Consider the following 25,162-nt stretch of genomic DNA (forward strand, 5'->3'; position numbering starts at 1 on the left):
ATAAACAAAGGCCAAAAGATAATTTCATTCAAGATTGAACATTGTTTTCAGAAATACAAAATGAAATACCTGAGGTATTTCAAAAATAACCTGGCATAAAATATGCACAGAGAGGGCTAGATGAATTGTCATCATCCAAGTACTCATTTCACATGGTTATTTTGTTTAAAATGTACAATGTTGCTTTTTTTTTTAGATTTTGTTGAAAAGGAACTGTTTTAACTTCCTGTAGACTTTGGCTGTGGAGAGATGCCTGAAAATGAAACACGGATGCCCAGAAGTCTATCAATCTCATTACTGTAATTTGAAGATAATTCTTTCAAGATATGGGGGTTATCTCATCAATTCTTAATCCTTGGCCTTGGTAGTCCTTTTGTTTAATTAACACTAGCAGTGACTCCCTTATCTTCCTCTAGATTCAGAAATCCCAAATTTCTTTAAAATTTATCTTTAAAAGTGCCATTTGTTTTCTGATTAAAGCATTCTCCTACTTTGATTGGCTGTGACATCTCTTCTCCCAGTTGGAAGTCAAAGGAAACAGATTAGTATGAGGTGAAATTGTTAATTGACAGCCAGTAGAAAACCTCAAACTGTTTTAGAGAGTCGTCCAAATTTCCTGCCATTGCATTGGCAATTACATCAGTTATTAAACTCTCCCTTAAGTCAAGTTCAATTTACAGCTTTAATTTTCTTGGCAATGAGATAGAAATTATTTGCAACTATCTTCTTTTCAGAATTTTTGTTTTTCTTCCCAGATTAGCCTATAGTCCTAAAATTTCCTAAGGGTATTCCATCTATTTACCCAATCTGATCCTGCATTGCTATTTAACTAGCAGCCCAACTTTGGCTGATCTCAAAAGACTTAGCAGGCCCAGGTTGGGTAAATACTTAGATGAGACACCAAGTTAATTTCAAAGCCAAGAAATCTATATTTACTTTAATTTACCACACGCCGCTTTTGTTTTAGAAATTTCCTAGAACACTTCTGTTTATCATAGCTAGTGAGATCCTGCCTACTGTATGCAATGCTGCCTAAAATGCAGGTGTTCATTTTAATAGGATTAACTAGTAGTAATCTTGCATAGAACTTCAGCCTTGTGGAATTTTTTTTTCAAAAGGAATGAACTCAAGTCTATGCATGTGTATTCCCAACTAAATTATATTAACCAAAATAGTTTAATCCTAGGGTAATGGGCAACATAATGCTGTATTTAATTCTTTGGATACTTTTTCATCTCGGCTTTATTCTGTCTTCCGTAGTGACTATGCATTGATATAAACAACATGGGAGAGGCAGAAAGCTAAATTAATCCTTCTGTGTAGACAAGAGACAATTTCATCCTGCGTACCAGTTTCTTATCTGCAAAAGTCTGAGTAGGATTAAATTGGGCTATAGTCCTAATCCCAATTCTTGTGGAGTAAGCACTAATGAATGAATGGAACATAGACTTAAGAAATGACGTGTTAATATTGCACTGTAGCATTTCAGATGCTATCAGTCTTGGGTAAAGAGGATTTCAGGTGAATCCAACCACAAAGTCTTGTTCCGTCTTTTCCTGGTTAATGGAAGCAGACATGTTCAAATACAGGAGAGCTAGAAATAAAACTCAGCATTGTCTAGAACAGGACTGTCAAACTTGCTGCCCATGAGCCAGATGCATCACATGCTGGCCACGCCCATGCCCGGTTTAGCAAAGGGGAAAAAAGTCACGATACGTCAAGTGAAGACGCTGTGATGTCACAAGTTTGACACCCCTGGTCTAGAATCTCTTAACCTTCCAAATTCTGTGGATGATGAATTGCAGTTACTTGTATAGTCTAGAAATGCAGCGTTTCTTCTTAACTACCACAGTTTAAGGAATACCTATGAGACTAACCAGTATAACATGCATACATGCACATTATGATGAGATGTATAAATTATAGCTCTTTTAAAAGAGAACCCCCTGCCCAATCATGGACCTCATTGTTCAGCAGAGGGCAGCCATTTTCATTCCCAAAGTCACACTTTTTTTCCTTGGTATCTCAAGCTCTAAATTGTGAAGGATGTTTAGTGGCAAACAGCAACAAAGAGACTGACCATTGAATTTCTGAATCCAATCCTAAGTACTCTAAAGCTACAAAACAGAGCCTGGGGGTTGTATGAATGTAAGAGATGTCTAATCCTGTTTTAGGAAGTGAGTCAGCAGATATATCATTGGGGAAAGCTGCAGAGGAATATAATCAAGGCAGAGAGGGGAGGAAGCTAAAACAAGAGCAAAATAAAAAGAAGCAATGCTTCTTCATTACCCTCTTTGCATTTTTAGATTATTCTCCAGACAGTGGAATCCTTGGTGCTCTCTGAAGTTGTTTATTTTCTTGCAGATGTTTCATTACTCAGCTAGGTAACATCTTCGATGTTAGAAATTTCCTCTATGTTTATAAAAAGTAGCTTGTCCTGTCACTGGGATGGGAGTGTTGTTTGCTCCTTGGTAGTTCCTCGATTAGACTGTTTTTAATACTTGATTGTTTGTCTGAGTTGGTAGTTCCTTTAGGATATTTGCTTACTGCTTAATTGCTTGTCTGGTGTTGCTCCTCATATTAACCCCTACTTACCTGGATGTTGATTGCTGGCTAGGAGATGTTCAGATCTTTCTGTTCCTTTTTAGCTGTTTTATTGATTCTTTTGAACAATGTGTAAAAGGTGATTTATCTGTATGTGCCTGTAAATGACCGATTTGTCTGAGAGCTGAGCTTCCAGGAATTAGTGCTTTTTGGATTTAGCTTGGTCTGCAATGCTCACAGTTCCCAGTTGAAACTACGTTTAAGTCTGTCCATGTGTTGTGAAATTAATAAGTTTTTGTAGTGTCTTCTTACTAACAGTTGGTGTTCATAGATGTGCTCTGCTACTATTCTGCTGGTTTATACTTCATATATATGTGTGTGTGTGTGCATGTGTGTGTGTGTGTATGTATATATATTTACATATACATATATACATACACATACGTATAAAAGTACACATGCACACAACTTTTTTATTGCTTCACAATGAGATGGGCAGCAAAATAAATAAATAAACAAATAAAAAACAAATAAACAAACAAACAAACAAACAAATAACTGTTACAGTCCTTACATTGTATGTTTAGATGGTTCGTATTTTTATTTCTTGGGCTACTGGGTTTTTTTTATTTTGGAGGGCTTTTATTGGTTTGTTTGCTGTGGTGATGCCATGTTGATGTAACCATCGTGGATTGTTTCTGATATGTTTTTGATATATGGTAATGTTTCCCTTTTCATAGGTTGTGTTGGTTGTAGTTGGACCCTTTTTGCCTGGGTATTTATTTTATTGGAAGATAAAGGAGGCATTCTGTTTCCATTTTCTAGTATTCTGAGTTGTTACAGTGCATTTGTTATCATTTGAATGATGTTCTTACACAGCTCTGCTTATGGGAAGTTGGGATGTTACTTTGGTAATGAAGTACTTGGCTAGTATGGGTGGTTTGTGATAAACTTGTGTTTCTATTTGCCACCATTTCCTCAGCTGTTGAGGATATCCAGAAAGGGTAATCCATTGTTTTCTTCTTTCCTTATGATTTTTATTCCTCTGAAGATGTTGGTTATTTCATGTATCTTCTCTAGTTGCTCTTTTTTTTATTTTAACAAAGATGTTGTCCACATGCCAGTCCATACTTTTGGTTGCATGTTTGGGAGTTATATTTTTCTAGACACTGTATTACAGTCTCTGCTACGAGTCTTGAGAATAGTGATGCCATGGGTGATCCTCTGATTGGTTGGTATATTTGTCCATCAAACTGAAAATAGATAGTAAGGCAGAGGTTGATGAGATCCATGGTTCTGGGTGTTTTGATCTTAGTGTATTTGATTAGATCAAATATGTTGTGTAGTTAGGTCAGGTGTATTATATAACCCAACTGCTATGGATTCCTTTGCTAGTTCTGGGTCTGTAAAGGCTGTTATGACATCAAATGAAACCATAACCTCTTCTTTTATTATTAAGACTTTTATTATTAAGTCTTCGGTTTTCTGGAGCACTCTATGGAATATTAATAGAATATTTACTCCCTAATATGAAATGTCCAAGCTTTTTTTATAAGTTTTTTAGCTATGTTGTATTTTGGGAACCCTGGTACTAATACAGTTGGATGAAGTTGTATGTTGAACCTGTGTGTTTTGGGTCATCCATAGAAGCATGGGAGGATGGGTCCCTCGCTTTTCATCTGTCACTGTTCTTCTTTTGTGATTTAACCTTTCTTGGTTAGGTTGTTAAAAGTTCTTTTGCCAGACATCTGAATTGGGTTGGTGTTTACTGGGGTGTAGGTTTCTTTGTCTTCTACTAATTCTTTGGCCTTTTGTATATATTGTGATTTGACCATAATAACTGTAGTTACACTTGTGTCTGTTAGTAAGATGATGATGGTTTGGTCTTTCTGTAGGTTTTTGAGATTTGCTCTTTCCTCTGCTTTGAGTTGGTCCCAATTCTGTGTTTTTCTTTTTGGTCTGTCATATAATTGTCTAACTTATATTTTCTTGGCAAGTCCTGTTGTTTTTGTTTTTCTTATTCTCCTTTCTTCTTTATGCTCTAGATAATTTCTAAAATGCTAGGTTAAGAAGCACAAGTTAAGAAAGAGCAAGATCTAAAGACTTTGTGACCATGTATTAATAACCTGTGTATGCGGTGTTCCCAAAACAGCCTATTTCCTCTACACAGGAAGTGAGGAAAAAGATCTATATTCAAAATAATTGAGGGTGTTATTTAAAACTCCGGAAGACATGTGCTCACTGCCTTTGGGCTTCTCACACTTCAAAGATGAAGCATTGTTTCTATGAATGATAGAAACTTCTTAACTACCTAAGCCAGCAACACTCACAACTATTTTGTTCCTTTTGTTGCTCATCCCTCTTCTGAAAGCACTTGGTCTGGAAAACATTTCAGTGGTTTTTCTTTCCTTTCCCTTCTTTGAGACAGGAGCATTTTATTAATCTGCATGAAGAACAGATTATTGAAGGAGCAAAAGCAATTTCATTTGAGTTGCAGAGGAAAACAAGAGTCCTTGTTCATTCGCTAAGTTGTGCCTGACTTTTCACAATCACCTAGACCAGGGGTCGCCAATCTTTTGGATCTCAGGGACCACCAAACTCATACTTTTAAATCCCGAGGACCACTAATACTTTTTTTTAAAAAAAGCTAATATATTTAATATAATTTTTATGTTAAATATAAATTTTAGATAGATAGATAGATAGATAGATAGATAGATAGATAGATAGATAGATAGATAGAGATAGATATATATAGATATAGATCTAGATATATAATGTTTTCTGAGGTTCTCACGGGTACTTGTATGTGGATCTTTGGTTATTCGGGTTTTCTCTCGCATAAGATTGGAAGTATCTAGGCAACGTTTCAATGAAGTCTCATTCATCATCATCACAAACACAGACAAACACAATACAGAAGCCTGAGGATGGCAGATGAGATTCTGCCGAAACATTGCTACAACTTTAAAAGCACAACTACAATGATGTGGGAAAATACCCGAACAAAGCTGAATACCATGAGCGTGTGTGTGTATATATATATATATATATATATATATATATATATATATATATATATATTTTCTGAGGTTCTCATGGTATTTGTATGTGGATCTTTGGTTGTTGGGTTTTCTCCAGCGTAAGATTCGAAGTATCTAGGCAGCGTTTGATGAAGTCTCATTCATCATCTTCAGGCTTCTGTCTCCAGCTCTGTGCTTCTCAGAGTAATTACTCTGAGAAGCACAGAGCTGGAGACAGAAGCCTGAAGATGATGAATGAGACTTCATCGAACTTTGCCTAGATACTCGAATCTTACTGTGGAAACCCGAACAACTAAAGATCCATATATATATATATATATATATATGTTGTGATTGGAAGGATCGGTCCTGTTAGGAGTTTTTGAATCTGATGACTGTTAGATCGTGGATTGACGTCAGAACCAGGAAACGTTAATCTGAAGGGCAAGCCAGTTAATTAGCACGTTGCCTTAATGGGTATAAAAGGACACAGCTGAGCTGGTGCCTTTTGCCAGAAACAAAATGACTATTTTGAATGAGGACGTTACTGCAAAGAGATCTCTGTTTGTTTGAATTTTGAAGGGGAGTCCTAACAGTTTCTGTCAGCCGTTATCTTGTTATTTTCCTTCAGTTTGATTTGATTGTGAAACAGCTGCTTTGTGTTTGTTCGTTTGAATTTCCAAGAGGAGACATAACATTATTGTTTCTGGCCCAAACAAACCATCTTTCAAGCAAGATGGATTTAAATCAACTGCAGCATTTGGTAGAGCAGCAGCAACAGCAAATTAATCAGCTACTGCAAAGCAATGTGACGCTTCAGAATCAGGTAACACAATTGCTGAATTATGTTTCCAGCTTACCAAGCCCTGCTGCTGTTCCCCCTGCCCCTCCTGTGAGGAAAAGCCCAGTATCCATGCCGGAGAAATTTTCTGGGCAAATGGACATGTTTCCGGCATTTCTGGGGCAGTGTCAATTATTTATGTCCTTGAGGCCTGAAAACTTTCCAAATGATCGGGCCAAGACAGGATTCATTCTTAGCCTTTTATCTGGGCAGGCTGTTAATTGGGCTACTCCTTGTTAGTTCAAGATAGCCCGTTGTTGAATGATTTCAGGGTTTTCTTCAACAAATGAGAGTGATGTTTGAGAACCCAATTAAGATACAAACTGTGGACAGACGGTTATGGGACATAAATCAGGGGAAACGGTCCCTGCAGGAATATGTTGCAGAATTTCGTTTGCTGTGTTTGGACTCCAACTGGAACGAACCGGCTCATATGGCTGCATTCCAGGAAGGCTTGTCTGATGTCATCAAAGATGAGCTGGTCCATGCAGAGAGGGCTTTAACTTTGGATGCATTGATAGTTCAGTGCTTACGAATTGAAGCTCGTTTACAGCAACGTGGACACAAACGGCTCGGTATGGAACCATCATCGTTTTCTCGTGCACAACCCACGGTTAATGTTGAGGAGCCGATGGAGTTAGGCGCACTCCGCCTCGCTTAACGGTGCGAGAACATTCGAGAAGGTTCCAGGAAGGCTTGTGCCTTTATTGCGGGGTCTGGGACATTTTGTTAATTCCTGCAAACGGAGAGGGACCCGCAGATCCGTACCTGAAACCACTCTTGTCTCGTCAGGAAAACAGGGTAGACCTGATCTCAAGGAAACCCTAGGTCGGACACATTTCACATCCCCACCTCAAATTGCTGAAGTAAATCCTGGCCCTCCTCGGCATTTATTTTTGGACACTTGAATTTTTCTACAGTCACAGAAGGAGGGAATTCCTGCTGTTGCGTTGGTGGACTCAGGGGCTACAACCAGCTTTATGGACCGAGCTTTTGCTAAGCACTATGGGATCCCATTGGTTGCTGTACATCCACCCATTAAGGTGGAAACCGTGGATGGGCGTGAGCTCAAGTCTGGGCCCATTCGTTTCGCCACCCAGCCAGTGCGTATGATCATTGGGGATCATGAGGAGGCGATAAGTTTTTATATCACCTCGAACCTTCATCTCCCTTTGGTGCTCGGAATGTCCTGGTTGCGTTTGCACAATCCGTTGGTGGCTTGGTCGCAGAATGGTATTTCTTTTCCAAGTCTCCAATGTAGACCACCTGAGACAATTGGAACAGCGACGCCATTGGCTGTGGGAGACAGAGTGGGGTTGTCAACGAAACATCGTCAAGTTAATCATCAGACTCGGGGAAGGGCCCTGCGGTGGGGGATAGTGTTGTGATTGGAAGGATCGGTCCTGTTAGGAGTTTTTGAATCTGATGACTGTTAGATCGTGGATTGACGTCAGAACCAGGAAACGTTAATCTGAAGGGCAAGCTAGTTAATTAGCACGTTGCCTTAATGGGTATAAAAGGACACAGCTGAGCTGGTGCCTTTTGCCAGAAACAAAATGACTATTTTGAATGAGGACGTTACTGCAAAGAGATCTCTGTTTGTTTGAATTTTGAAGGGGAGTCCTAACAGTTTCTGTCAGCCGTTATCTTGTTATTTTCCTTCAGTTTGATTTGATTGTGAAACGACTGCTTTGTGTTTGTTCATTTGAATTTCCAAGAGGGGACATAACATATATATATGTGTGTGTGTGTGTGTGTCTGTGTGTCTGTGTGTGTATCTATATGCATATGCATATATATATGTATATATTTGTTTTCTTAAGTTTTCGCGGGTATTTACATGTAAATGTAAATCATCAGGCTTCTGATGATGGCAGATGAGATTCTGCCGAAACGTTGCTACAATTTTAAAAGCACAACTACAATGATGTGGGAAAATACCCGAACAAAGCTGAATGCCATATATGTGTATATATATATATATATATGTATGTATATATATATATGTATATGTATATGTATATACACATACATACATACACATATACATATACTTACATACACACACATACATACATGAGACACACACACACACACACACACACACACACACTTATTTAATTAGAACAAAAATATAAATGCTTAACAATAACAAAATAAAATGTTCCGGGCTGGAAGCCTCCCCCCACCTGGCACCTTCCAAAGAGACAGAAGAGCGGGTGGTGTGTGTGTGTGTGTGTGTGTGTGTGTGTGTGTTAGTGAGCTGAGGGGCCTTGGGGCAACTGCCGCTGGGAGAAGCAGAGGCAGAAAGGGGGCCTTGCTCTCCTTGGGAGGCAGTGCCCCTTGGCTGCCATTCCAGGGGCTTCTCAGTAGGTATCTGCCTGCAGAACTGCCTCTCTTGGTGATTAATTGGGGAAGGGGAGGAGGAGAAAGTGGGAGCTCCTTTCAGATCCCATGTGGAGGATTGAGAGGCTCAGATCTGCAGCCGAGGAAAAGCTGGGAGGGGGCTCTTCCAGCCTCACCTGGAGACAGGCAAGAAAAGGTGTCCCTGGGGGCACTTTGCTCACTTTAGCACTTTGCTGCCAAACCCAGCCACAGCCAGTGATTATTTGGGGGTGGGGGGGAGAGAGAAAGCATCTCTCGCATTACCGGGGAGGAAAGGAAACAAAACAAAGCTCACTCTTTCACTGAGACCTACAAAACGCCATTCTACCGTGTTCCAGGAGTTCTTCAAAATCATCAAACGCTCCCACTTGCAGTTCCCGTGGCTCCCAGCTCAGGTATCTGAGATGCACGCTCCCACACATAGCGGTGGTGGCAACAACAGTCCCCTCCCCCAGCACCCACTGCCAGCTCTCCCCATTAGTTTTCTAGCTTTGAATTGCTCCCGTCTCTCTCTCTTTCCTCCCCCCCCACGTGCAGCCAGGAAAGGAAAGGGAGATGAAGCCATGCACAGGTCTCCCCTTTTCCAGCCCTTGGTGCCTCTCCCAACATCAAAGCCTCGGGAAGGCAGGCAAAGCCACCACAGTGGTAGCGCCCTGAGTTGCTTGCTTCTCCATTACTGCCGCCTCCTCCTCCAGCACCACTTCCTTCTCTGGGTAGAGCGATTCTTAACTAACCGAGCATGCTAAGGCAACTCAGGACACTACTGCAGTGGCAGCTTTGCCTGCATTTCAGAGGCTTCGATGTTGGGAGAGGCAGCGAGGGGTGGAAAAGGGGAGAGCTGTGCATGGCTCCATCTCCCTTTCCTTTCCTGCTTGCACGTGGGCAGGGGGGAGGAAAGAGAGAGAGCCAGGAGCAATTCAAAGCTAGAGAACTAACGGGGAAGAGCTGACAGTGGGCGCTGGGGGAGAGGATTGCTGTTGCTGCCGCCAGCGGGTGTAGGAGCTAGTTGGCATGTGCATCTCAGGGTCTGACTCCGGGGTCCCTCAGAGAGCCGGGAGGCGCAAGAACTGCGTGGCCCAGATTAATTGCTTTGGGGGGCCATTTTTTCTGCGGCCCACCAAAATTTTTCCACGGCCCACCAGTTGGCGACCGCTGCCCTAGACTACAGCATGCCAGGTTCCCCTGTCTTCCACGGTGACCTGGAGTTTGCCCAAACAAAAGTTGGATTGAGATAATTGGGTTAAAAAGCTTGGTATTGGTTAGGAGAAGGAGGAGAAATCTTCAAACTAAAATTGAATCCATAGAAGAAATTATTATCGCTATTTTTTATGGACAACAGGAAAATACTATTTATGGTTCACACAAAGCTTACCAAAAAAACAATATTCAATAGTCAAATATAGGATGAAATTAGAGGTTCTTTCTTATCTATGCCAGAGTGGGTGAAATGAGATATGGAATTTGAGAACCCAACAGCACCATAAAGAAAAAGCAGATCCTGCTCCAAAATTATTCATCCTTAAATTATGCCTATTAATTTGTCTATGGATATTCTTAGTCATCCAGGTCATGGTTGTCCCAAAGGTGCTTTTTCAAAAGGCAACTGGACTTTGTTTTTCCTTGGAGCTATTTCGCTTCTCACCCAAGAAGCTTCTTCAGTGAAGAAGCAGTGAAACAGTGAAGAAGCTTCTTGGATGAGAAGCGAAACATCTTCAAGTAAAAAACTAAGTTCAGTTGCCTTTTGAAAAAGCACCTTTGGGACATTAATTAATCAATAGGTGAAATCACTCTTGTTCTCTCAATTTAAAAATGGAATATACAGTAAAGTTGTGGTATCTACCGTGAAATAATATGGTCAATGGATGTTTTATCTTTCATTTTATTTAAAATTAAGTCACTACCAAGACAGTTATGAAGTTACTATTGATGACTCATTGTTCTCCCCGGTTGTGAAAATTGTTCTCTCGAATTCCTCCAGGAAATAAAGTCATTTTCATTTCATTTCTAGAGACACTGTACAGAAGAATCGGTTATTATGTGGGTTTGCCTTTGGCATAATTAATTAAAAGTAAAACAAAGGAAGAGAGTACAGTTGCCATCCATTTTGTCTCATCCAGTTTGTTACAAACAGACACAATATCACAACTTTGAAATGTTGGTCTATGAAAGAAGAACTGTGAACATCTATTCTAATTTTTGCTCTATGGCATTATTAAGAAACGAATTTATATTTATTGAAGAAAATGTAGGCATCTTTATTCAAGCAGGTATTTCTTTTATCATTTTTTTAAAATTCTGAAACAGTATTTTGCCATTATCCAAAAATGAATATCTAAGGTGATGGAGCATAGCCAATGAAATAAAACAGTGACTGTGCTAGATCGATTCTTCTGGGACTCTTAAGCTTGAGTAACTTAAATTCCTAGTTTTTTGCCAATGTTCAGTGAGAAAGCAGATTTAAAAAAGGAAACCTCTAACAGTTTAATGAGCATTAACATTTTACAGATTCCCCTAAACTACTCCAAAGTAGAGAAAGTTATGCTGAAATTTCAGCCCCAGTTGTGCCAGTGGCAGTTCTAACTATCAGGCCTCCTGTGTCTTATGGCTATTGGCTATTGAAAAAAAATCTACCGCATAAACCAGAGGATTACAGTATACTAAGCCAAACCAAGCATATAAATATTTCCATTGTTGCTCCTGTTATTTTTGCCCATTCTGAATAGGAGTTTATTTCATTCTTATCAAAATAATATAATAATAAGAATAATTAATTAAACCCTGAAATGCTTCCTGAAAAATACAAAGAAGTAGAAACTTGATATTTCCCCCTACTCTCATGACAACTTCTTTTGAATATATGGAAGAAGACCTGAATTCTATAGACTGGAAGACTAAATATTCTGCACAATTTAAATATTCCTAAAAGTATGGTAGCCCTTGACTTACAAGAGTTTGTTCAGTGACTGCTTGAAGATACAATGGCACTGAAAAAAGTGACTTATGACCATTTTTCACACTTACAACTGTTGCAGCATCCCCACGATCACATGATCAAAATTCAGATGCTTGGCAACTGACTCATATATATGTCGGATGCAGTGTCCCAGGGTTATGTGATCACCATTTGTGACCTTCTGATCAGCAAAGTCAATGGGAAAGCCAGATTCACTTAACAACTGGGTTACTAATTTAACAACTGCAGTGATTCACTTAGCAACTGTGGCAAGAAAGGTTCTAAAATGGGGCAAAACCCACTTAATGAATGTCTCACTTAGCAAGAGAAATGTTGGGCTCAATTGCAATTGGTGTCATTTGCATCAAGGACTACCTGTATTGTATTCTTTGCAAAGTGGTTCTAAAATTTCACTTTCCTGTTCTTTAATTCAAAATGCAGACCAGGCTGCCTTATCTTTCCCTGCTGTGAATTCAAATTCAGTACAAAATGCGATTCATGATTATGCTTTTTTTTTTACTTCAGCCAAGCAGTATTAGAGTAGTATGGAATTTGGGATTGAATAATAAATTCATCAACAAAAGGATGAAGGTGCTTTGCATTTCTTCTTTGAGGAAATGAGTCAAAGTATTGAAAATGGAAAGAAGCAAGAAAGAACATATGTTAGACAATAGCCTTGGCATCCAAACTAAATTCCACTATAATTATTTCCTGTTTTATCTGGGAGGACGGTTCAAGAACGGAGGCAAGACTCAGATAGTAACTAAAGCTCTTTATTTGTGACTTCAGATCTGTGCAACTAACCCCAGCTGCAGCAGCCCCTTATATAGGGCTGGCTGCAGCTAGGCAGCCAATGAAGGCGATTTGAGTTTGCCGCTCTTGGCAGGGCCAATCGCGGCAGCCCGTTTACTGGCCAATCGCATCAGTCTATGGCGACCAATCACGATCGGCTTTCAGCGGGCCAATCAGATTTGCAGGCTATGAGCCTGCTAGTCTGGAACACCCCTCCCCTCTCGGTTCCGTTTAAGGGGTGGAGTAATATAGTCTCGCAGGTAGGCAGGTCTTCGCACCTGTCTGCCTGACTTATGCAGTTCCGCTTGACCCTGTTCAAACCCGGGTTCAGATGGACTGCTTGCTGGATCAAACAGGAACGGTGAACCGGTGTCATGGTTGGGGCTCTCCTCTGGTGCTCCCGGGGTGATGGAGTCCTCAGCCTCGCTGTTACTGTCATAGCTCCTGGGGCTCGCTGAACCAGCCTGGTTGCTGCTTCTTGGCGAAGCGTTTGACTGTCCAGTCTCAGCTGCAGCTGGTGAGTGTTGCCAACCATGGTGCGGTGATCTCAGTGTTAGCTCGGAATAAATAGGTGTTGGTTCTATTTCTGAGTTCACTGCTTCCCCTCCCCACCGGTGTCAAAGTTAGGGTCAGGGTTGGAAGATGTGGTTAGTCTGGAGCACAGTTGGTCAATATGGCATTTCCATGGTCTGCCATCAGTGGTGAGTAGACGGTAGGAGCGGGGACCTGTAACTTGAGTTACCTGCGCAGGAATCCAAAGGAGGGCCCCAGAAATTTTTTTTGTGAAAACAAGATCTCCTACCTTGAAAACACGGTGCTTGCTGCTGAAACCCAGGGGCTTTTCCAGGGTGTAGGCAGGGTGCAAACGATCTAGAGGCGATCTGAGTTTCCTGGCCATCAGGAGTTCAGCTGGGCTCTTGTTGATCGTGCTGTTTGGTGTGATGTGTTGCAGGAGCAGCATTCTAGTGACTTTGTCGTGGATGTTGCCTTGATCCATTTTCTGCAGGGTTTTCTTTGTACACTGAACCATTCGTTCAGCCCTACCATTCGCCACAGGATGAGCCGGCGATGTGAGTGCGTGTCGGATGCCCCGTTCCGCTAAGTACTGTTCAAAGGCTAAGGCAGTAAATTGGGGCCCATTGTCAGAGACCAGGACATCTGGTAACCCGTGTGTGGTGAAGAGTCTGTTCAGTTTTTTAATGACCGCCTCAGTAGTGGTTGCTTTCATCTTATTGACCTCAAGCCAGTTTGAGTAGGCATCAACAGTTATTAAGAAGGTGTGGCCTCTCGTAGGTCCCGCAAAGTCAATATGAATGTGAGACCAAGGACCCCTGGGTGTTTCCCATTCTGTTGGTGGGGCTTTAGGTGGAGCTGAGTGGTTTTCCTGGCATTTGTTACAAGAGGCAACCCAGTTTTCGATTTGTTTATCTATACCAGGCCACCAGGCGTAACTTCTTGCCAGCGCTTTCATACGCACGATGCCTGGGTGTCCATTGTGTAGCATTTGCAAGACCCTTTTTTGTAACTTAGTTGGTACAACAACTCGGTCTCCCCACAAAACGCACCCTTTTTGTGAAAAAAGTTCCATTTGTCTGTTTTTAAATGGCTTAAGCAGTTCCTTAGTGTCGCAATCTGGCCATTCCCTCTCCACCCAGCCAAGAACTCATGCCAAACAAGAGTCTTTTTTTATTTCAAAGGCGATGTCTTGAGCCGTTAGTGGAGGCGATGGTATTGTCTCTATTTGCAGTACCGGGAGTGTGGGAGCTGGGTCTTCCTGTGGCTCCGGTAGCGGTGAGTGGCTCAAGGCATCTGCGTGGGGAATAGATTTCCCGGGGCGGTATTTTAATTGATAGTTGTAGGCGGCGAGAAATTCTGACCATTGCGTCATTCTGGGGGAGAGAATGTGTGGAGTAGGTTTGTCGCCCGCCAGGATCCCAAGTAGTGGCTTATGATCCATTATAATAGAAAACGGTCTCCCATAAACATATTCACGAAATTGTTTTATTGCAGAGACAATAGCAAGGGCTTCCTTATCTAATTGGCTATAGTTTCTTTCTGTTTTTGAAAGAGTTCGTGAGAAAAATGCAATTGGTGCTTCTGAGCCGTTTGGTAGGACGTGGCTCAGGATGGCCCCTACCCCAAATGGTGAGGCATCACACGTGACAGTCAAAGGTAGTGTCTCGTTATACTGAATTAGTACTGCCTTTGAGGTAAGGAGGTCTTTTACTTGCTGGAAGGCGTGTTCCTCCCGACGTCCCCAATTCCAGAATGCCCTTTTATCGAGTAGTCTATGAAGGGGCTCAGCAACAGTCGCCTTCTGGGGTAGGAAGATGTTATAAAAGTTAATAAGTCCCAGGAAGGCTTGGAGGTCGGTTTTGTTTTAGGTCTTGGGGTGTTTTTGATAGCTGCCATTTTTTTCTGTGGGGTGGATTCCTTGCTTGTCAAGGAGGTAGCCAAGAAACTCCACCCTTTCTGTGCAAAGCTGGCACTTTTCCTTTTAACCTTGAGGCCAGCATTTTGAACCTCTGTAGGACTGTTCTGAGATGTTTTTCTAATTGGTTTTTTGGTGCTGCTATTTACGCATCAAAATAGGCATGACCCCTTTTATCCCTTGTAATAGTCTCTCCATCAGGCTTTGAAAGATGCCTGGGGCTACGCTTACACCAAACTGGAGCCTGTTGCATTTGAATGCACCACGATGTGTGACTATAGTTTGGGCTTCTGCAGTCTCGGGATCAACTGGTAGCTGTTGATACGCTTGGGCCAGATCTAATTTTGTGAATATTTTGCCACCCCCAAGTGAATGCAGGAGATGTTGAACAACTGGCACTGGGTAGGCGCTCTGCTGTAGCGCGTGGTTGAGGGTGGCCTTGTAGTCACCGCAGATTCTTATGGACCCATCAGGTTTTATGGGGGTGACAATTGGTGTCTCCCATCGGGCGTGGTCAATAGGTTCTAACACACCTTGTGCGATTAATTTGTCCAGTTGCTCGTCAATTTTGGCTTTAAGAGCAAAGGGAACTCGGCGTGGCTTTAGACGAATGGTTGCTATGTCGGGCGAAGATTAAATGAAATAGGGGGGCCCTTGTACTTGCCTAGGCTTTCGTTGAACACTTCTCGGAAGTCGTGGACGAGGGCCGCCTCCCAATCATTGTCTTCAGTATGATGGATGCCAGCCATTCCGATTCCTAATGGCGCGAACCACTGAAGACCCAATAGACTTGGCCGGTCTCGGTCTACGACGGTGAGTGGTAGAATTGCCTTATGTCCCTTGAACAAGACCTGCACATGGCGGGTACCTGCGACTGGAATCCGGTTGCCTTGATAGTCTTTTAGTATGAGTCTCTGACTGCTGAGGTCTAGGCGCCGGATGTTGGGGATTAACTGCTTGAGTGTTCTCCAGGATACCATGGATAGAGATGACCCAGAGTCGATTTCCATGTTGCACGGTTTGTTTTCAATCGTGACCTCTACTCAGATCTTTTTAGCGTCAAGTGATGAAGCGTGGCCGATGGTGATGGTTTGATGAGCATCCTCTCGTCTGGGGGCATCATTAAACCTTCAGGGTCTGCTGTACTGGTTCCACTGATTGCTAGGGCGGTCTCTCTGCATGGTGGTGTTGCCATCATTTCTCTTTGGGCTGCTCCCTCTCCGTCTGGGGCTGGAATTTCTCTTATTTCTGCATACCTTCGTGATGTGTCCCCGTTTCTCGCAAAAACGGCATATGGCATCTAAGAATCTGCATTTGGATCGGGGATGGTTTCCCCCACATCCAGTGCATTGGTAGTTGGACTTGCAACCCCGCTGGTCCTGTTGCTCACGTTCTGACCAGAGCCTGTGGACTTCTTCTTCCTCGCTGTCTGAGGATGACTCGACGTCTTCGTGATGGGTGGTTGATGTGTACTGTCTGAAGGTTTCCCAGCATCATTGGTGGGTTGGCGGTTGGTCCCGCTGGTTTGACGCATTAGTGCTGCTGATTTACGAGTGGCTTCGGCTGCTGTGGCATCTGCTATGGCATCTGCAAGCGAGATGTTCCCCCTTGGCCATGATCTTGTTCTGGAGGGTGGGGTCTCTGAGGCCAAGGACGATGCGATCTCTCATGGCTTCTTCGAGGTTGGCGAAGCCACACAAACCACCCAGGTTTCTCAGGTCTGCCACAAAATCCCCAACACTCTCACCTTCACGTTGGTCCCTTTGGTAGAACTCATGCCTGCGAATGAGAGTTGGCATGGCTGGGGCGTAATGGTTGCGCAGGATGGGAGCAAGGGTGTCCCAATCCATGGTTTTAACTTCAGCTGGCTTGGCTAAGGCTTTAGCCATCTTAAAAATGGCTGGTCCACAATGGGTTAGAAAAACGGCTCGTTTCTTGCTGGGCGTGGCATCTTTGAGGTTGTTGGACTCCAGGAACATTTGAAATCTGTCCATGTATGAGTCCCAATCTTCGCTAGCTGGATCGAATGGTGCGGATGGTATAGCGCTGCTGGCCATGTCGCCGTCGTTGCACTCTGTCAGCCACGTGCTCCTTTGGCTAGCTCAATTTCAATAGCTTTCATTGCCTCCACATCCCATCCTCGTCACCAGTGTTATATCTGGGAGGACAGTTCAAGAACGGAGGCAAGACTCAGATAGTAACTAAAGCTCTTTATTTGTGACTTCAGATCTGAGCAACTAACCCCAGCCGCAGCAGCCCCTTATATAGGGCTGGCTGCGGCTAGGCAGCCAATGAAGGCGATTTGAGTTTGCCACTCTTGGCAGGGCCAATCGCGGCAGCCCTTTTACTGGCCAATCGCATCAGTCTATGGCGACCAATCACGATCGGCTTTCAGCGGGCCAATCAGATTTGCAGGCTACAAGCCTGCTAGTCCGGAACATTTCCCATTGCCACTGGCAGCATCAATTTTACCCCCTTTGCTAATCAGAAATTTCTCAGTAAACTCCTATACACACATGCACGTGTTTCTGAAAATAATTCTGCTAGTGCAACATCGATCCCATGTTCTCCTTCATTCCAGCAATAGGAAGCATTATATTAATATATCTACAAGTACCTCTAATATTAACTACAGAACCTCTTGTATAATTCTGTCTTCAAGCATTGCAATTGCTATTCTGGTGCTGAGTTATTTGAGCATTGAAAACATTCATACTGTAGTCCTTAGTTTGCTGCTAGCTACAATTATGCATAGGTAGTAATAAAATCTCACTAGAATGAACGGAAACAGGTGAGTTCAATTGGTCATATATTATTTTGGGTACCTCTTTTTTTAAAAAAGGTCTGCTTCTTTATTTTTCTCTTTCATGAAGTTCTGATATGAGTTCCATTATGTTTGTTGAGTTTTAAAAAATTGGTGGCTGCAGAAGGGCATATTCACAGATTATGCCAAAACATATTTTATGACAGTGGGAATGGTTTATTCACACATGAGTGATGAAAATGGGCTCCCAAGCTCCATTTTCAGCTTCAATGGCTTCCTGCAACCCTCTTCCACGAAAACAGAACTCAGGGGGGCTGTCCACGGTCCTCCCGAGCTCTGTTTTCACTGGCAGAGGCACTGCGGGCCAGTCCTTCCCTGTTTCCAGGGAAGCCCCACAGGCCAGATCTCAGGCCTTGATGCCCCTGGTTTAGACTATGGTTGTCCAAACCTTTGGCTTGCTTGAGCTGCATTGAGTGAAGAGAAGTTGTCTTGGGCTGCATAAATAATATATCTGATGCATATAAATCACAAAATAATGTTAAACGTTTACAAACTTGTAGGACCATATGACTAGCTGTCCAGAGCTACATGCATCCTGCGAGCCAGCCACAAGTTGGACACCTCTGCTGGATGTCACTATATTGTTTTTGCATTGCATAAAACTAGGCCTGGAAACTTTATGATTCATGTGTTTATGTAGTCAAACATCCCTTCTTTCTCAGACTTTAGAATACCTGGCTAACTTCAAACCGCTTGTGTTATGCTTAAGTAAAAAAAAGTCTTCTCTGTCAAGGTGACAATTTGAATGCCTTGCAAAAGAGACTGCTAGAAAGAGGGGAAAACATCATATCATTAGCAAATTCTCTCTTGTGTTACTGTGGACAGAAGGGGTGGGTTTGCAATTACAAACCTGTGCAAAAATGCAATGGGGCTGGACAGCCAGGATCATTGCTGACTGATCAATTCGGGGGACCTTGAGCTCTCAATCATTTGATGGAGGATAGGTTCCTCAGTGTTTGGCACATGTATGTTGTGGTCATTTATATCACCTACCTATTTGTATTTCCTACCTAGTGCAGGATGTGTGAAACAACAGTATGCATGTCAGGCTAAGAAAAATTCTACAGCTATCATAAAACTAATGAATTACATTTTCTCTGTATTGGTAAGATTTTTGTACCATTGCAAAATGCTTATCTGAAAAAGTCTTTTCTCACAGTGACTTTTGTAATAATTTAAGAGGGTTTTACAGATTGCACAAGGCAATATAGAATAGAATTCTTTATTGGCCAAGTGTGGCTGGACACACAAGGAATTTGTCTTGGTGCAAACACTCTCAATATACATAAAAGAAAAGATACACTTGTCAAGAGTCAAGAATCATAAGGTACAACACATAATGATAGTCATAGGGTACAATAAGCAATCAAATCATACTAGGAAACAGTCAATATAAATCGTAAGGATACAAGCAACAAAGTTACAGTCATACAGTCACAAGTGGGAGGGGATGGTTGATAAGGAGTGATGAGAAGATGAATAGTAATAGTAGTGCAGACTTTGTAATAGTTGAACAGTGTTGAGGGAATTCTTTCTTTCGTAGAGTGATGGCTTTCAGGGAAAAAATGTTCTTGTGTCTAGTTGTTCTGGTGTGCAATGCTCTATAGCATCATTTTGAGGGAAGGAGTTGAAACAGTTTATGTCTGGGATGTGAGGGGTCTATAAATATTTTCACAGCCTTCTTTTTGACTTGTGCAGTATACAGGTCCTCGATTGAAGGCAGGTTGGTAGTAATTGTTTTTTCTGCAGGCCTAATTATCCTCTGAAGTCTGTGTCTGTCCTGTTGGGTTGCAGAACCAAACCAGAGAGTTATAGAGGTGCAGATGATAGACTCAATAATTCCTCTGTAGAATATGATATAAATAGTGACTAATCGGCTATCTCTTATAATTCATGCACCTTAAGAAGGCACCTCCCAGAACAATAAAAAGCTGTTTACTTTACTTTTATCCATGTAACTCATTGAGTCCATTCAGAACTAATCTATCCACATGAATACAAGGTTTTTCTCTAGGGTCTTCCTAGAATTTGGCTTGCAACCACAATAAATAATTTGGTTTGGGACTTGCACACTTCAGTCACATCAGAAAGGAATCAGATTGAAGGAGTTTGGTCTAGGTTGTGTCCAGATTCCTGCAGTCATTGCAAATAGAAAGTAAAGCAAAATTTGCTCTTGTGCATATAAAAGAAATTCCTGGATATACTTTATATGCATTACTAGTCCCATCTAACCAGTTTTCCTAGCTTGTGTATGGATTAATATCAGTTCCAATAAGTTTTACACAATTGGAAGTGCAGCAAGAAACAAGAAATATGACATTTTGTGTATAGTGAACAGATACAAAATGAATGACAGCCATCTGGACAATGCCTCCTGTAATATTCCAATCTTTAATTCTCCAGAAAGATTAGTTTTGTATTATCAAGGTTCAAAGAGAAAGTTCCTGTGATAATTGTTTTAACATGGAAAAATGTCTGCCTCTTTGCCATCAATACCTAAAGTCTTTCTAGTAGTTCAGGTATATCCAAATTTCTATGACATAATGGGTAAACTTTACAAAGAAGCAGTCAAGGAATATGTGGCAAAGAAGGATTGTCTTTCCTTTTAGCTGATGTACAGTTGAAAGCACACTAGACAGTTAAGAATTTAAGATAATAGATGTGGGGGGATTTACTTGCCTTAACCCTGTCAATTATAAGATGCATTACAAGTGGAAACAAGTGTGGACTGCTAGAGCAGTGTGGGCTAGCTTGCCAAAGCACACAGTGTTAGGATTCCGTTCGTGACACAAGGGTGGTAAGGGAGGTGGAAATCTGTAAGAGATGGAGAAAGGGAGGACAGCTGGAGTTGTTTTTCTATCATCTTGGTCACAGTAACTATCACTGTGTGGGACCTCCTATGAAAGTGCTCATTAATTTCAAGCTAGGAGGAGAAAGACAAAACAAGAAAAACAGGGCCTTCAGTTTTTGATGAAAAGAATGTGTTGGCAAAGAATGTATATCCTCAACAAGAGGCAGTCTTCTAAGAGATTCCAGCTGGATTCCTTCCTTCCTTCCTTCCTTCCTTCCTTCCTTCCTTCCTTCCTTCCTTCCTATAAGGAATTTAACTCCTAGTCGTCCTAGCCAACATGATCTAAGACAGGGGTCGCCAACCTTTTGGACCTCAGGGACCACCAAACTCATAATTTTAAATCCCAGGGATTTAACCGGTTCTGTGTGCATGGGCTAATTTGTGGGTGTGGCTTGATGGTCATGTGACTGGCTGGGCATGGCTTGTATGTAAATATTATAAATATTGATATAAATATTGATTTTTTTTCCCTTGAGGCCCACCAATTGGCAACTGCTGATCTAAGGTGAGAGATGCTGTGACTTGCACCTCATCTAGAACAGCCAGAAAAGCCTTTTGCAGGGGTTCTCAAATGTTCCTCTTCCCAAACAGTTGCCAAAAATATCGAGCTGGATTTTACTGATTAAAACTCCTAAATCTCTTTCCTAAAATTGACCCTGGCCCCATCCATTGTAGAGTTCAGCTTTTGGTACGCTACACCAAGCCTGATGAAGCTAGCGAATCAATGTAAATTGTACATTCTTGATCTAAAAGCCACCACCCTTGATGTAAATACTTAGCTTTCCTTCTTCCTCATAACTCCAACTTAGAATTTTATTTTTATTTATTTATAAAATTTATTGGTCACCCATCTTACCATAGGGTAACTCTGGGAAGCTTACAGTTACATATATAGTTAAAACGTTAAAAGTTAAAATCAGTCATTAAAATCAAGGAGACATGGGGAGGGCAGGGGCAAAGGGGAGGTAGGATTTGTTATCACTCAATCAACCACCTCCATTATGCTGTTCCCAGAGGTGGGTTTCAAACATTTTATCAACCGGTTCTGTGCCCAGTTGCTGGGTGGGAGTGGACATGGTCTAGTTGGCCTCCTGCACCACAGGGGGCTGTTTGTCACCCTCCCCGGGCTCCGAAGGCTTTTTTCGAGCCTCCGGGAGGGTGAAAACTGCCTCCACAGGGTCCAGAGGCTCCGGCCTTCCGGAGCCTCCAGGAGACCCATTTTTCACCCTCACCGAGCCTCTGCGCTGGCCCTGAACTTACCTGGCATCCAAAATAGGTGTATGGGGACTCCTCGGACGGGCGATGTGGAGTGGGCTGGGCCAGCAGGGTTGGGATTTGCCCGTTCACTGAACCAGCCATAAAATTAACTACTGGTTTGCCCAAACCAGGGTGAATGGTAGCAGCCCACCCCTGGCTGTTCCCACACAGGGCCCACATGCCAGTTTGGCACAGCCACATCTTTATGCCCTTAACAAAAAGATAGGAGGTTGGGCCACATCAGATTATTGATTTTTAAAAATGATTGAATTGCCCTATATTGTACTCAGAATAGAACTATTTATAAATGATCTAGATTATGAAAATTTAGTATCTATCTATCTGCTCATCTTTCATCCAACTCTGAGTGACTCCCAGCAGATGGTTTTGCAACATCAGATAACTAACATCAGGATTTTTGTTCATGACAGCTAGCAAACACTCAGCAAGACAAAAGGATTGTGTCTCATTGCAATTATATTTTCAGTTTCCTATTTAAAAAGTAGTCGCCACTTTCTGAATTCTGGTAGTTTATTTTTCCAACCAAGAATAACTTTGTTATTTGAAAGTATCAAATTGTACAATCCAAACTTTTTCCTTTCTCTTTTCTATAATATTTTGCACAGAAGAAAAGACAGGAATTAATAGAATTTAGATTATAAACTCCTTGAAAAATCTTAACAATTTTGAAATTAGAGGTTATTATCAAAGAACCCTTTAATAGCAAGGGACATTGCATTTCATTTCCAGTGAATGAATGAATGAATGAATGCAATTTCATTCATGTTAAATTCATGCAGTAGCAAACAACAGTTGGGCATTTAATTCAGATTGATACTATTACAATGGAATAGACGTTGAAGTACACATATCCTGGGAAAAACAAAAACGATTTTTCCAGTTGAATGGCCCCAAGCGGTTATTTGTCCTATACCTATAGCAACACCATGTTCAGTGCAAAATGAATCATAGAACTACTTTAAGCATAGGAAATTAGTGATAGATTTACTATGCACAATAAAGAAATTCAAAAACCCATCATCAGAAGGCCCACTTAATTGGCTTGAAATTTAAAAGGATTAACTAAATTCATGGAGAAGAGGCCTCTCAACAGCTAACAATTCGGGGTTCTTACATTTAACATTAGCTATTAGACCCATGCAGACATTTTAATGAGATTATGCAGCTGTTTTCAGAAGTGCTGCCAACCCTCCCCATCTCATGCTGCACTCTTGTGTTTATATTGCCAGTATATAATGTGCCAGAATTTTTCCATCTGTTCATGTGATATATGTGCTTTCCGGAAGCAGCCAGGATAATAGCAAAGGCTACATGGTTGTTGCCACTAGAAGCAACTGCCAGTTTACAGAAAGGGAAACCAAAAAGCTGCATCAGGAAGCTGCTTTAGACAATGCCCGGGAGGTAATTAGGCATCTTTGACACAAGGTCATATTTTCCTTTGTACAACAGAAAGAGAATGTCTATGACAACCCCAAAAGTATACTGAATATTCTGTAAGACTTATTCACTTTCAAAGTCAGATAAACTGTCCAGTGACAGAAACACACAAACAGGTCCATCCTGACAAGTAGTTGTAGAAATCCTATTTAACCAATTCATTTCTCTATAACTTTTCTGCCCTGCCTACAACTGATAAATAATCCCATACTTACCAAGATGAATAAGTAGCCATAAATAACTGCAGTCACAGTTGGTTAACTGATTAATGGGAAATAACTATGCAAATTTCCTTCTATAGAATTCTGGAAATTCATTACAATATTGAAAATCATCCTAGGGTCATGAACTCTTCTTTAGGGCCATTTTATAACATGAATGTGCTGGGCAGCCCACTTTCATAGTGTCACTAACAATTGAAGCCCAAAACAGGGAGAAGTTTGCCTGTTTCATGGAACTTATTGAATCACAATCAAACACACATATACACACATATATACCACTACCACCCCCACCCCCACAAAAGAGATCAACAGTCAAGTTAAGCCAAGCTCTCCTCCTAAATTCCCTAAATTTCTAGACTGAACTGAATCAATGATTGAATAAAGTTTTGTATCTGGAAGTCCTGGTACCGTGAGAATTAAACTCCCACTCTTTCTTCTTCTTCTTCTTCTGTTCATTTGTGTCCAATTCTTGAAGACTGCCTGGACAAGTGCCTGCAATTTTCTTGGCAAGGTTTTTCAGAAGTGGTTTGCCATTGTCTTTTTCCTATGGTTAAAAGAGAGTGACTAATCAGATTTACCCAGCCAGCCTTTATGTCTAAGGCAGGTCTAGGGTTCATGGTCTCTTGATTTCTAGTGTGCTCTTCCAACTGAGTGTAAAACTGGCTCTCAAACTAAGCTTACTGTCTATCAATATGATTGCCTCTTGTAGCATATAAAAGTAGAACTCTCTGCTCTTATGAGCTTGCAAATTATAATACAGTATTCTGACCTGGTTTGCAAGCTGCAGTGAATCAGTTATTCATCACAATTATCTAACCATGGTTTATTGAATATGCCACAACTGATCAACTCCACACAACTTGCTTAGCCAAAACCAAGCAGAAGAGCATGGATACATTTGCAGAGCATGCTCAATTCTTAATGAGAGTTTGCAAATCACAGTTGTTGCTACTTCTCTAAAGTAAAAATCACAGAACCCGAGAGGTGAGCCAATGAGCAATGCATATCTATATGTAACTGCTTTTATTTTTATTAGGGCAAAAGTTGGAAAAATTGCATGGTATTTTGTTCTTAAAAATGATAATGGCAGCAAGACCTCTATATCAGATGAAAACTACAATGGAAAAGTAGAGCTGATGGAACTGGCTCGGAACTGGCTCGGATGGTTAAAGTGATGGCTCTGAAAGACATTGGCTAAATGTATAATACAGTTGGAAACTGCTTTTGGACTTTTTGCGTGAAGCCAAAAAAACCAAAATCATGACATATGGATTTGTGTATTTGTAATATTTATAGATTTTTTTAAAAAATGGAGGTTACATTGTAATTGTAGAGCATGAGCTGAACTCAAGTTTTATTTGTGTCTGTTTTAAAAGAAGTCAAAATCAGAAGTCATCCTGATGTGTTTGTTTGTATTTTTGTTTTTATATTTTTTATTTTATTATATCTCTCTGCCAGTTCTATCCATTTTCTGCCTTCCTTTCTATTCTCTCTCTTCACTACTGGTTTTCTATGAGTTTTTTATTTTTTATTTTAAAAAACCTTAATAAATTTATATAAAACAATCAAAGCAGTTTTG

The 25,162-nt window shown here is 41.3% G+C and overlaps 1 protein-coding gene across 3 annotated transcripts in view; it reads left to right on the top strand.

The window, feature by feature from the left end:
• The window catches only part of SH3RF2 (SH3 domain containing ring finger 2), a 97,579-nt gene that overhangs the window by 50,759 nt on the left and 21,658 nt on the right, over positions 1-25,162 (top strand). The gene's annotated exons all lie outside the window — the stretch shown is intronic.

The sequence above is a fragment of the Pseudonaja textilis genome, chromosome 2, assembly GCF_049901715.1.
Source record: "Pseudonaja textilis isolate UNSWEBS1 chromosome 2, rPseTex1.2, whole genome shotgun sequence".
NCBI classification, from domain to species: domain Eukaryota; kingdom Metazoa; phylum Chordata; class Lepidosauria; order Squamata; family Elapidae; genus Pseudonaja; species Pseudonaja textilis.